We start from the raw sequence: 13,192 nt of genomic DNA, 5'->3' as shown, positions 1-13,192 counted from the left end.
CGGCAACAGATAGAGATAATCCCTGCCCAACAAGGAGCTCATAGTCTAAAAGTGGGAGACAGACAGCAAAACAAAACAAGTGGTCAGGCATCAATACCATCAAAATAGATAAATAGCATCATAGATATATACACAGCATTAATAAAATCAATAGAGTAATAAATAATACATACAAATATACACCAGTGCTGTGGGGAGGGGAAGTGGGTAGAACAGAGGGAGGGAGTGGGGGGAATGGGGAGGGGAGGAGGGGCAGAGGGAAAGGGAGGGCTCAGTCTGGGAAGGTCTTCTGCTCCAAAAATCCACTGAATATTTTGTACGGATAGAGCACGTATCAGATATTAAACTGATAAGAAAAGATACTACACTTGATCTTCCCCAAAAGGCCGAGTGCAGAGTGAGCCTCTCCCTATCCTTACCACTCAGTTTATTTTATTATTTTTTATGGCATTTGTTAAGCACTTACTATGTGCCGGGCACTGTTCTAAACCCTGGAGTAGAAACAAACCTAATCTAATCGGGTTGGACAGAATTCATGGCCCACATGGGGCTCACAACTTTAGCCTCCCATTTTACAGATGAGGCAACTGAGGCCCAGAGAGGTTAAGCGACTGGCCCAAGGTTGCCCAGCAGGCAAGTGGCAGAGTGGGATTCGAACCCAGGTCCTTCTGACTCCCAGGCCCATAGCCCCATCCACGAGGTCAAGCTGCTGCTTCCCGCATTGGGGAAGGGGTTGTCTTGTGTGGGGGCAGCTGAAGAGACAAGGTGGCTTGTGGAAGGTTGGCCAGCCCAAAGGGTCTTGGGACTCTTTAGGAAGTTTTCACGTCCCCTCGGGTCCCTCGTGGAGAAGGAGCGGACGGTGAAGGAGTAGGCTCGCCCAAGAAACCTTGCGTGGTTCAGGAACCCTGCCTGGTCTAGTGGACTCGCCCTTCCTGGGCCGTGGAGATTCATTCATTTATTCATTAAATGGTAGTTATTGAGTGCTTATTATGTGCAACATAATACAACAATAAACTGACACATTCCTTGCCCATAACGAGCTCACAGTCTAGGGGCGGGGAGACCGACATGAATACGAATAAATAAATGACAGATATGGACATAAGTGCCGTGGGGCTGCGGGGGGAATGAATAAAGGGAGCGAGTCCGGGCGACGCAGAGGGCATGGGAGAAGAGGAAAGGGGCGCTTAGTCAGGGAAGACCTCTTGGAGGAGATGGGCCTTCAGTGAGGCTTTGAAGAGGTGGAAAGTAATTGTCTGTCAGATTTGGGGAGGGTTGCCTTCCTTGTGCCGTGGAGTCGCTTCCCTGAGCCACGCAGTCGCCCTCCCTGGGCTGTGGAGACGCACCATTTGGCCCGTGCGGCATGACGTAGCCATCGAGCACGGGCCTGGGAGTCAGAAGGTCATGAGTTCTAATCCCGGCTCCGCCACGTGTCTGCCGCGTGACCTTGGACAACTCCCTCCACTTCTCTGGGCCTCAGTTCCCTCATCTGTATAATGGGGATTGAGACTGTGAGCCCCCGGCGGGACAGGGATCGTGTCCAACACGATTTACTTGCATGTACAGTGCTTGACACATAGTAAGCGCTTAAAAAAAGGCCACAATTATTATTATTATCTGAGCTGCGGAGACACACTGTCTGGGCTGCGGGGTCGCCCTCCCTGGGCCGGGCAGACACACCGTCTGGGCTGTGGAGACCTGCCCCCAGGCTGAGCAGGGCAGGGAACTCAGAACCTTTCGTCACAGGCCGAAAGCCGGAGAACGGAGAAGAGGAAAAGCCAGTGGCGTGGGACAAGGGTGGGAGTGTCGTGTCTTTGTTTCCATGCAGCCAAAGTAATAATATCTAATGGTCTGAACCCGGTCGTCTCCGTGCTGCCAGCTGCCGCCAGCGGCGGGGAAAGGCTCTGACCTGAGGAGAAGCCAAGGGTGGCTAATGAGTCATTAAGAGTCTTTATCAAATTAGGATTATAATCCATCTCCACGTGCAGGGGGAAATGTTTCAAATTATCGACTTTCTTAATTGCGACTCCAAGATTTGGCAGGAAATTAGCGTGAGAGACAATGTCTGGGCATTGACGGATGGTGGCGGTTTGTGGCTGAGCCTCCGGGACTTCAGGACTCTGGGACTGCCATGGCTGGACAACTTCTCGCATACTCAGCACACACACACTCATAGAAACACACATACACACATATCGACATGCTCAGACACACACACTCGTACTCACACTCCTCGACACATACGTATGCGCACGTGGGCACACATAATCACACACACTAGGTGTCCTTTGGCTGGAAGACGCTGCTGCCTAGGATATCCCCGCACCCACCAGGGTGTCTCTCGTGTACTTTGCCCACAAAACTGAAGTAAATCATCTTCTATACATACATGCATGTAGGTAAACGTTTACTTGAACACGCAGGCTGTACTCATGAACACCACGAGACGCACGTAAAAAATGCATTCACACTGGGCGAGCACACATCCCCGCCGACATATTCACTCATACCCACACACGTCTGTTTTCAGACACAGGTGATCTCTTGGTTGTCCTGCAGCCTACCCTTCTGACCTGTAATGTTGGATGGAGCATGGGTCAGGAAGTCAGAGGACCCGGGTTCTGATTCTGGCTCCACCACACGCCTGCTGTGTGAGCCTGGGCAAGTTACTTAACTTCTCTGTGCCTCAGTCGCTCGTCTCTTAAATGGGGCTTCAATGCCTGTTTTGTCTCTTACCTAGACTGTGAACCCCATCAATCAGTGATATTTATTGAGCACTTACTATGTGCAAAGCACTGTATGGAGCACTTGGGAGAATACAGTACAACAGAGTTAGCAGACATGTTCCCTGCCCACAACAAGTTTATAAGCTAGAGGGGGAGACAGATTTTAATACGAATAATTTGTAATTTAAAGATATGCACCTAAGTGGTGTGGGGTTGAGAGAGGGGCATATATCAAATGTCCAAAGTTCACAGAGCCAAGTCTATAAAACGATGCAAAAAGGACTCTCATTCATTCAATAGTATTTATTAAGCGCTTACTATGTGCAGAACACTGAACTAAGTGCTTGGAATGTACAATTCGGCAACAGATAGAGACAATCCCTGCCCATTGACGGGCGCACAGTCTAATCGGGGAAGATGGACGAAAAACAAGACAACTCTCCCAAGTATTCAGTACGGTGCTCTGCACACAGTGAGCATGGGAAAAATACGATTGTTGATTGATTGAGAAGGAAGTGGGGGGAAGGAGGGCTTAATTGGGGAAGGCCTCTTGGGGGAGTTGTGACTTTAATAATGCTTTGAAGATGGGGAGAGGGGTGGTCTGGCTTATATGGAGGGGGAGGAAGCTCCAGGCTGGGGGAAAGGGGTCGGCGGCGAGATAGATGAGATCGGGGCTGAGTGAGTAAGCTGAGGGTAGAGGAGTGGAGTGTGTGGGCCGGGCTGTGGCAGGAGATCGGTGAGGTGAGGTAGGAAGGGGCGAGCTGATTGGGTACCGATGGCAAAGAATTTCTGCTTGCGGAAGTGAATGGACAGTCGCTGGAGTTTCTTGAGGAGCGGCAAGGTTTGGACTGAACTTTTTTTTTTTTTAGAAAGATGATCCATGCAGCAAAGTGAAGTATGGACTGGAGTGGGGAGAGCTAGGAGGCAGGGAGATCAGTTAGGAGGCTCATTTAGTAGCCAAGGTGATATAGTGCTTGAATCAGGTAGAATCAGCATGGTAGGAGTTTGGAGAGGAAGGGGCAGATTTTAGCAATGTTGTGAAGGTAGAACCAAGGGGATTTGGTGGCTGATTGAATACGTGGGTGGGATGAGAGAGATGAGTTGAGGACAACACCACCGCTACGGGCTTGTGAGATAGGGAGGATTAGTGGTATCTCCTACCGTGACGGAAAAGATGGGGAAAGAACAGGGTTTGGGTCGGAAGATAAAGAGTTCAGTTTTGGACATCCAGGTAGAGATGCCCCGAAGGCAAGAGGAAATGCAAATTGCAGGAAGAGAGAGGTCAGGCCTGGAGATGTGGATTTGGGAATCACCTGCATAGAAATGGTAGTTGAAACCATGGGAGTGAATGAATTCTCTAAGGGAGTGGATGTAGATGGAGAATAGAAGGGGACCCGGAACTGAACCTTGAGGGCCACCCACCGTCACAGGGTGGGTGGCATTCATTCATTCATTCATTCATTCAATCATATCTATCTCGCGCTTACCTTGTGCAAAGCACTGTACTAAGCGCTTGGGAGAGTCCAATACAACAACAAACAGACACATTCCCTGCCCGGATCGAACTCACAGAAGCAGGGGAGAACCCTGCTAAAGGAACGGAGAAGGAGCCATCAGAGAGACAGGAGGAGAGCAAAGAGAGGACAATGTTAGCGAAGCAAAGGAGAAGGGGGTGGTCTGCAAGGCCGGAGGTAGCTGAGAGGTCTAGGAGAATTAGGACAGAATAGAGGCCGTCAAATTTGGTGAGAAGAAGTCACGTGTAACCTTAGATAGGGCTGTTTGTGTGGAGTGAAGGGGGAGGAAGCCAGATTGGAAGGAATCGAGGAGAGAATCGAAGGAGAGGAAGCGGAGACATTGGGTGGAAAGAACTCTCTTAGAAGTTTGGAGAGGGATGGGAAGAGGATGGGGCAATAACCGGAGGGAGCTGTGGGGACAAGGGAGGGGTTTTTTTTAGGATGGGGGATACATGAGCATGTTTGAAGGCAGTTGGGAAGAAGCCATTGGAAAGTGCAGAGTTGAAGATAGTCAAGGAGGGAAGAAGGGAGGGAGAGAGTGTTTTAAAAAGGTAGGAAGGGATGCTGACAGAGGCACGGGTGGAAGGGGTAGAGTTAGAGATCTCTTCTTGAGCTCCGACAGGGACTACAGGGAGAGTCGAAAAGGGTGGTGGAAGACGGGGGGATTGGAGGGGAGGAGGGGAGATTTTAGGGAGAACATGCCTGATGGTTTCCATTTTGTCAGTGAAGAATTCGGCCACGTCATTAGGGGTAAGAGATGATTGATTGATTGATTGACTGGGGGTAAACAGAGCCAGCAGGGCAGGTGCTTGTCAACCGGGGCGTCACATCCCAAACCTCCCGAATTTCTACAACTCGTAGCTGCCGTGCCTGCTGCTGCTGCTTCAGTCCCCCGTGACCCCAGGTGCCGCACTGGAACTGGGAACAACTGATCCTGTGGGGTCCCCAGGGGAAGAACAGGGTGCTGGGAGTCAAGCGACCTGGGTTTGGGTCCCAGGTTTGCTACTGGCCTCCTAAGTGACCTCGGCCAAGTGGCTTAACCTTTCAGTGACTCTGTTTCTTTGTAAAGAGAGGATGATAATGCCACCTCTCCCTTCTTCACAAGGTTGTCGTGAGGACAGGAAGAGAAGAGATAATAATTGTGGTATCGGTTAAGCACTTACTCTGTGCTAAGCACTGTACTATTCGAGGATCATCAGGTCCCTTATGGGGCTCACAGTCTAAGTAGGAGGGAGCACAAGGTATTGAATCCCCATTTTGCAGATGAGGGAACTGGGGCACAGAGAAGTGAAGTGAGTGGCCCAAAGTCACTCAGGAAATGAGTGGCAGAGCCGAGATTAGAACCTTGGTCTTTCTGACTCCCGGGCCCCGGGCTCTGTCCATTAGGCAACGCTGCAGGTTGGCTTTGGAAATATAAAAATGCCAGGTTAGCTGCTCCTTGAGGGCAGGGAATGTGAATTTTTCTTGTGATGTACCCTTCCAAGTGTCTAGTACGGCGCCCTATAAATACCACTGATTGTGAGACACATTTAAAATATTAATGATAACATCCCCCTGGTGGCCCAGGACTTCCAGCTAAAGCTTTTAAAATAGGTTCAGTGGTCTTGGAGGGAATCTATATCGGCAAATTCACAACCACTAGCTTTACCTAAGAGAAGAGTGAGAGAGTAGAAGACAATTTTAGCGCTTACTGGATGCAGAGCACTGTGCTAAGCAGTGGGAGAGAATACACAAGAGGGAATGCACAGTTCCCTCATCTGTAAAGAGGGGATTAAGACCGTGAGCCCGGTGTGGGTCATGGACTGGGTCCAACCCGATTACCTAGCATCTCATCCAGCGCTTATACAGTGCCTGGCACATAGTAAGCTCTTAACAAATACCATTATTACTATTACTAATATTATTTTTTAGACCTGGTCCCGGTCCGTCGGAGGGCTCACAAACTAAGAGTTAAGGTGGGGAGAAGGGACTGGAGACGGACACATTAAGAGCGATGAAACCTTAAAGTGCAACACAAACAAATGTGCAAAATAGGTTCAGAGTCTCGGCGGTGACGGAGGGGTCGGGGAGCTCGCGGGAACAGCTTTGGTTCCTGGCCCGGTGGGTCCGGAACATGCCAGGAGTATGCCGGGAGCTTGCAAGGAGCGGGGGGACCCTTGGTGGCTGGAGGGAAGGCAGTGGTCACCCTGGATGCTTTTCTCAGAGGCAATGGAGAGGTCTGGGAGCAACTTCGATCCCCGCGATGGGGTGGCCTGCCTGGATAGGTGGGGGGTTAATCGGGAAAGGCCTCCTGGAGGAGGTGGTGCTTTGGAGTAGAGAGAAGGGTTTGGAGAAGCTGAGTGGGAGAGGACATTCCAGGCAGGGGGAAGGTGTGAGCAATGAGTCGGAAGTGGGAAAGTCAAACGAGAGCTAGATCCCTGAGTCTTAAGCAGGGGTAGAGCCCTGTTTGTGGGGGACAGATCAGGAGATGGGGCGGAGGGATTTCTCATTGCTGTGAAGACAGAGCTGCAGAAAAGCAGAGGGGCCTAGTGGATAGAATTGGGGCTTGGGAGTCAGAAGGACCTGGGTTCTAATCCTGCCTCTGCCACTTGTTCTCTGTGAGACCCTGGGCAAGTCACTTCATTTCTCTGTGCCTCAGTTCCCTCATCTGTCGAATGGGGATTAAGACTGAGAACCCCGTATGGGGCAAGGACTGTGTCCAACCCACTTTGCTTGTTTCTACCCCAGTGCTTAGTACAATGTCTGGCATGTAGTAAGTGCTTAAAAATACCCCAATTATTATTATTATTAGAGACAGCTTCAGCTGAACGGGGATCGATTGATCAATCAATCAGTCCGCCACCAGTTCCTTTCCTGTGAACCCAGGGGCTTAGTCTGGGACCAGGCCCACCGGCCTGGCTGGGGAAGAGGAGCTACAAGTCCTGGGTTTGAGTCCCAGTTTTATCAGTCAGTGGTATTTATTTACTTATTTGGGGGGGGGTTAAGGGATGCTATCCATCAGTCGAACATATTCATTGAGTGCTTACTGTGTGCAGAGCACTGTATTAAGCGCTTGGGTGAGTACAATATAACCATATAGCAGACACAACGAGCTTGCAGTCTAGAGGAGGAAGCAGGGCACTCTGTTTCTTATTGAGCGCTTACCGTGTACTAAGGGCAGCGTGGCTCAGTGGAAAGACCATGGGCTTTGGAGTCAGGGCTCATGAGTTCGAATCCCAGCTCTGCCACTTGTCGGCTGTGTGACTGTGGGCAAGTCACTTAACTTCTCTGTGCCTCAGTTCCCTCATCTGTAAAATGGGGATTAAGACTGTGAGCCCCACGTGGGACAACCTGATTCCCCTATGTCTACCCCAGCGCTTAGAACAGTGCTCGGCACATAGTAAGCGCTTAACAAATACCAACATTATTAAGGGCGTGGGTAAACACAATCCATCAGAATTGGTAGGCAAGATCCCTGCCCTCAAGGAGCTCACAGCCTACAAGACACCTGCCTGGGGTGATGGAAGGGTCTGAGAGCTCGTGGGAGCAGCTTTGGTTTCTGGCCCAGTGGGAACAGAGTTCAGTGTCTAAGACTTAATGTCGCCCTCCGCCCCGAAGTAAGGATCAAATGATAGTTTTGACCGCTGCCTGCCCCGGTCAGCCATGGGCCTGGGCTGGCGGGTTTCTGAGCTGGACAGTGGTAACAGATAGCCCTCCCCAGGCTCGGCGCCAGCTCCGGCTCCGGGCCCGGCTGTTCGGTGCCGGGTGCAGCCGTAGCCACGAACCAGCAGGAACCTGCCCCTGGCCGCCAGCTGTCCTTTGGGGTGGGAGAACCTGGCCCAAAAAAGGGGGCTGGGCCCACCTGGCTGGTCGGAGGCACGTGTGTGTCTGTGTAAGCACGCACAGGTGCATGTGTGACTGCCTGCACGGGTGCCTCGCCCTCTATACTTGGTCTGGTTACCTGGACGACACTCCAGCTATACTGGCCCTGCACTCTTAGGAGGAGAGGCCAGGCCAGGCCGTGACTGGTCAGTGTGCAAATGCCATCGGGAGGGGAGGGGGTGGGAGGGGAGGGGGCACTGCAAAGAGCCAGGTGGGGTCAGGGGTCCCCCAGTAGCCTCCCAACAACCCCCTCACTCTCACTGGCTCCATCAGCAGAGTCGAGATCCTGGGCGGCGGGCAGCCAACCTACCAACGCTCCTCCGGGCCGCGTCTCAGGCTTGGGGAGGAGGACCCCAGAGAGCAGTGCCCCACCCCTGGACCTCATCTGTGTTTTATTCGGTTCCGCAGGTTCCGGGACACCCCTTGCCCCCACCGTGGCCTCGGGGAGCACACCGGACAGAGGCAAGAAGACCCCCAGCAAGCGGTGGGCCACCCCTGGACCTCCGTATCCGTGCTCTATTTGGTTCCTCAAGTTCCGGGACGCCCCTCGCCCCCCACCACGGCCTCGGGGAGCAAACCGGGCAGAGGGAGGAGAACCCAGGCAAGCGGCGGGCCACCCCTGGGCCTCCTTATCTCTGCTTTGTTCGATTCCTCGGGTTCCGGGGCCCCCATTGCCCCCCACCACAGCCTTGGGGAGCAAACCAGGCAGAGGGAGGAGGACCCCAGCGAGCAGTGGGCTACCCCTTGATCTCCTTATCCATGCTCTATTTGATTCCTCAATTTCCGGGATGCTTCTCACCCCCCCAGCACAGCCTCGGGGAACAAACCGGGTGGAGGAGGAGGACCCCAGCGAGCAGTGGGCCACCTCTGGACCTCTTTATCCGTGCTTTATTCGGTTCTTCAGGTTCTGGGACGTCCCTCACCCCCACTGTGGCCTCAGGGAGCAAACCGGGCTGGGGGAGAACCCCAGTGAGCGGTGGACCACCACTGGGCCTCCTTCTCTGTGCTTTATCTGGTTCCTCAGGTTCGGGGACGCCCCTCGCACCACCTCAGGGAGCAAACCGGGCAGAGGGAGGAAGACCCCAGCGAGCGGTGGGCCACCCCGGGCCTCCTTATCCGCGCTCTATTCGGTTCCTCGGGTTCCGGGACCCCCTTTGCCCCCCACCATGGCCTCGGGGAGCAAACCGGGAAGGGGGAGAACCCCAGTGAGCAGTGGACCACCACCAGGCCTCCTTATCTGTGCTTTATTCGGCTCCTTGGGTTGCGGGATGGCCCTCGCCCAGACCTCAGGGAGCAAACGGGGCAGTGGGAGGAAGACCCCAGGGAGCGGTGGGCCACCCCTGGGCCTCTTATCTCTGCTTGATTCGGTTCCTCGGGTTCCGGGACCCTCACCGCCCCCCACCACGGCCTCGGGGAGCAAACCGGGTTGAGGGAGATGACCCCAGCGATAGGTGGGCCACCCCTAGGCCTCCTTATCTCTGCTTGATTCGGTTCCTCGGGTTCCGGGACCCTCACCGCCCCCCACCACGGCCTCGGGGAGCAAACCGGGCAGGGGGAGGAGGACCCCAGCGAGCGGCGGGCCACCCCGGGACCTCCCGATCCGGGCTCTATTCGGGTCCTCGGGTTCGGGGAGCAAACCGGGCCGGGGGGAGGGTGGGTGCCCAGGCCCCCCCCGCTCCCGTCCCGGAGCCCCGGGCCCCGGGCGGAGCGGGAAGGAGGGCTGAGCCTCCGGTAGAGGGAGCCAGGCGGGCGGGCTCTGGGTGCGGGGAGGTGCGGGGGGCGGGGGGCGGGGAGGGGCGGGCCCCGGCGCCGCTGACGTCCGGGCCTGCGCTGGGAAGTATAGGTTGTGCTGTCAGGCCGGTGTCAGTCTGATGAAGATTGGCATCAGGTAAGCTGTCATTCATTTCGGGGCGGCGGGCCAAGGGCTCACAGCGCGCACGGGGCTCACCCCGTCCCCAAGCCGGACCCTTATTTATGGCGACGGGGGACGGGGGCAGGCCCGCGGCCGGGAGGCGTCCAGCCCAGCCCCGATGAGGACCGGCCCGGCCGGCGGGGAGGGAGCCGGGACCCCGGGGGTGGCGAGGTCGGCCCCGGCCGACCGGCGAGCGGAGCTTGGAGGTCTGCGGGGGGGCGGGGGGCGGCCCCGGAGGGGGGCTGGGGGGGTCCCGGAGAAGGTGGGGAGACTGGGGGGAAGGGACGGGGTGGGGGGTGGGGGCTCTCCCTCGTCCCCCGCTGCTGCTGGGGGAAGCCGGCGGGGGGCAACGTGGGCCGGGACTCCTGGGTCCGGGTGGAGGGTCCGGCCAGCAGCCGGTGGGCAGGACCAGACTCGGGGCCTGTGCCCCAGGGCAGGGGTCCGTGGCCGGGGGCAGGGGCGGGCCCGGGCACCTCTGTGCAGCGGGGCCGAGGGGCCGGGGTCTCTTCGGGGGCAGGGCGTCCGGGTCCCCAGGCCCAGCTCCTCTCCCCCCACCCGGCGGGGACCGGCCCCAGGATGCGGATGGTTCCCCGCCCATTGAGCGGCCCCGACCATCCCCCCCCGCCCCGGGGTCGGACCCCTGGATGATGATGACGGTATCTGTTAAGCGCTGACCGCGGGCCAAGCCCTGTTCTGAGCCCTGGGGAGGAGGCAAGGTCATCGGGTTGTCCCACGTGGTTGGACACGGGCCCCGGCCCACACGGGGCTCCCAGTCTCCGGCCCCATTCGACAGATGAGGGAAGTGAGGCCCGGAGAAGTTAAGCCACTTGGCCAAGGTCAGGCAGCACTCAAGTGGCAGAGCCGGGGTTAGATCCCCCTGACCTTTTGCCTCGGATTTCCCCCAACCCGGAGCCGCCCTCCGGGGACAGACCGGGACCCCCGAGGTCCGGACGGCTCCGGGAAGGGGAGGAGGGGGGTCCCAGCCCCCGTCGGCCCAGGTCGAAGGGCAGAGTCGAACCGGGTGGAAGCGATGGGGGTCGCGTTTCGGAGGGTCCGGATCGGGGAGGGCCCCGGCGCCTCCTTGCGGGACCCCAAAGTTCCCCAAACTCCCTCCCCCCCTCCCCCGAAACCGCTTCCCTGGGTCGGCCAAGGAAGAAGCCCCCAAATGGGAAGGGGGAGGGGGAGTCGGATTCCTGATCCCAGCTGGGAAAACAACCGGGGTCGGAGGCTTGGGGCAGGGGGTCAGAGGGCGGAGATGGGGGGGACCGGACTGCCGGTCGGGGGTGGAGAGGGGGACTCCTCTGGTGACCACCAAGAGGGTCGGAGGGGCGGGGGGCATTTCCTGCCCGTTCCCAGATCTTCCCGACCTGGAGCGGACCGCCGGCTCCGTCGAGCCCGGGCCGGGAAGGGCGGCGCGGAGGTGGTGGTCTTGTGTTGCGGCGGGCAGAGGCTTCCCCTCCTCGCCCCTACCAGGGTCCTGTCTTCCGTCCTGCCGCCGTGGGGTCTGCAGGCCCCAGGTCCTGGACCGGAGCTGTGGGGCGGTGTGTTGGGGCGGGGGGGGGGGGGGGGTTGGCCCTGGTTTTTTCACCCTTGAGCCCCGTCATCCGCTGCTGGAGATCTTGGTGTCGGCCACTACCGTGGTCGGTGCGCCCAGGCCGGGATCCTTACTTCCGATGAAATCCAGAACCCTAGTCCCCTGACCCGTCGTAAAATCAGAATGGAGAATGGCCCAGACGCACACACCTCTCGCCAAGTGTCTGGGAAGGTAAACTCGTCGAGTCGACCTAGATAAGTTCGGAGAAAATCAAGGGGGGATCGAGGGCCGAGGGGGCAGGGAACTCTCCGGCCCCCAAAGCCGGACCGCAGACCCGAGCCCAGCCACCGCACACTGTCCCGGCGGCGGCTCCGACCGCGTGTCGTAACCGTTTAAAACTGCGGTTTCTGGTTTAAAGCTCAAAGCTGGGCCAAGCTGGCTCTCATTAACTCCACACCAGCGGCCTGGAAGTTCGGTAGCAATAAATTGTATAAACACATTTGAAGTAAGTTAGTGATGAAATAGGGAGAATTACTGTCTCGCGAGCAGCGATTCCTGAATTCATGAAAGTTGGAACTTAAGTAGAAACAGGCCCTCGTCTTGGCCTTGGCGTTGGTGGCGGGGGCCGGCCTAAGCTGCGTCTTTTGACCGTATCTACCCGGGGCCCGGAGCCCGGTGCTGTAACTCATTAACGCCCAGCGTCCGGCCAAAGCGCGGAGACGGCGGCTCGTGGGAGGGTCGCGAACGCGCCATCAATCCGTCGTATCGACTGAGTGTACCCCGTGCGTGCCGAGCACCGTGCTGAGCGCTTGGGCGAGTCCAATAGCCAGGCTTCCAGATCCGGGGCGAGCCGACTCCCCACGCGGATCACATCCGACTCGGACGATGCCCCTGGGGGCGAGGGGGCCTTATATCGGGTGCCCGCGGCCTCCCACCCGGACCCCTCCCGACCCTGTTTCGGGGCGGTTCACCAAGGTCCACCTTTGACCGTTCAAGCCGAAGGTGGGGTGAGGGGGAAGGCCGTCCCCCTCTAGACTGTAAGCTCCTTGTGAGCAGGGAATGTGTCTGTTTATTGTTGTATTCATTCATTCAGTCGTGTTTACTAAACGCTCACTGTGCGCAGACCACTGTGCTGAGCGCTAGAGAAAGTCAAATGCAGCAGTAAAGAGTGGCGATCCCTGCCCACGATGAGCTCACAGTCTAGAGGGGGGAAGACAGGCATCAATAGAAGTAAACGGACATCAATAGAAATAAATAAAATTACAGGTAAATACCTTAAATGCTGGGGGGTGGGGAGAGGGGAGAAGAGCAAAAGGAGCGAGTCAAGTTGACGCAGAAGGGAGTGGGAGATGAGGAAAAGTGGGGCTTAGCCTGGGAAGGCCTCTTGGAGGAGGCGCGCCTTCGGTAAGGCTTTGAAGGGGGCCGAGAGTCATCGCCTGGCGGATTTGAGGAGGAAAGGTGTTCCAGGCCAGAGGTAGGACGTGGGCCAGGGGTCGGCGGCGAGACAGGCGAGATCGAGGCACAGTGAGACTCTCCCAAGTGTTTAGTACATTGCTCTGCACACAGTAAACACTCAATAAATATGATTGAATGACTCAACGACGTTCGGGGAAGTGTTTTGCTGCCTCCGATGGCAGCGTTTATA

The 13,192-nt window shown here is 56.7% G+C and overlaps 1 protein-coding gene and 1 pseudogene across 3 annotated transcripts in view; one reads left to right on the top strand and one right to left on the bottom strand.

Moving 5' to 3' along the window:
• Positions 1–279: 279 nt before the first annotated feature.
• Positions 280–397, bottom strand: LOC114815403 (annotated as a pseudogene).
• Positions 398–9,931: 9,534 nt separating this feature from the next.
• The window catches only part of PKNOX2 (PBX/knotted 1 homeobox 2), a 127,777-nt gene continuing 124,516 nt past the window's right edge, over positions 9,932–13,192 (top strand). For all 3 annotated transcript variants that reach the window (XM_029076062.1, XM_029076055.1, XM_029076059.1), the window contains exon 1: positions 9,932–9,989. The gene's annotated coding sequence lies outside the window, so the exon portion shown is untranslated. The remainder of the gene's footprint in view (positions 9,990–13,192) is intronic.

Source organism: Ornithorhynchus anatinus, chromosome 11, assembly GCF_004115215.2.
Source record: "Ornithorhynchus anatinus isolate Pmale09 chromosome 11, mOrnAna1.pri.v4, whole genome shotgun sequence".
NCBI lineage: Eukaryota > Metazoa > Chordata > Mammalia > Monotremata > Ornithorhynchidae > Ornithorhynchus > Ornithorhynchus anatinus.
This window is presented reverse-complemented; position numbering and strand designations above follow the sequence as displayed.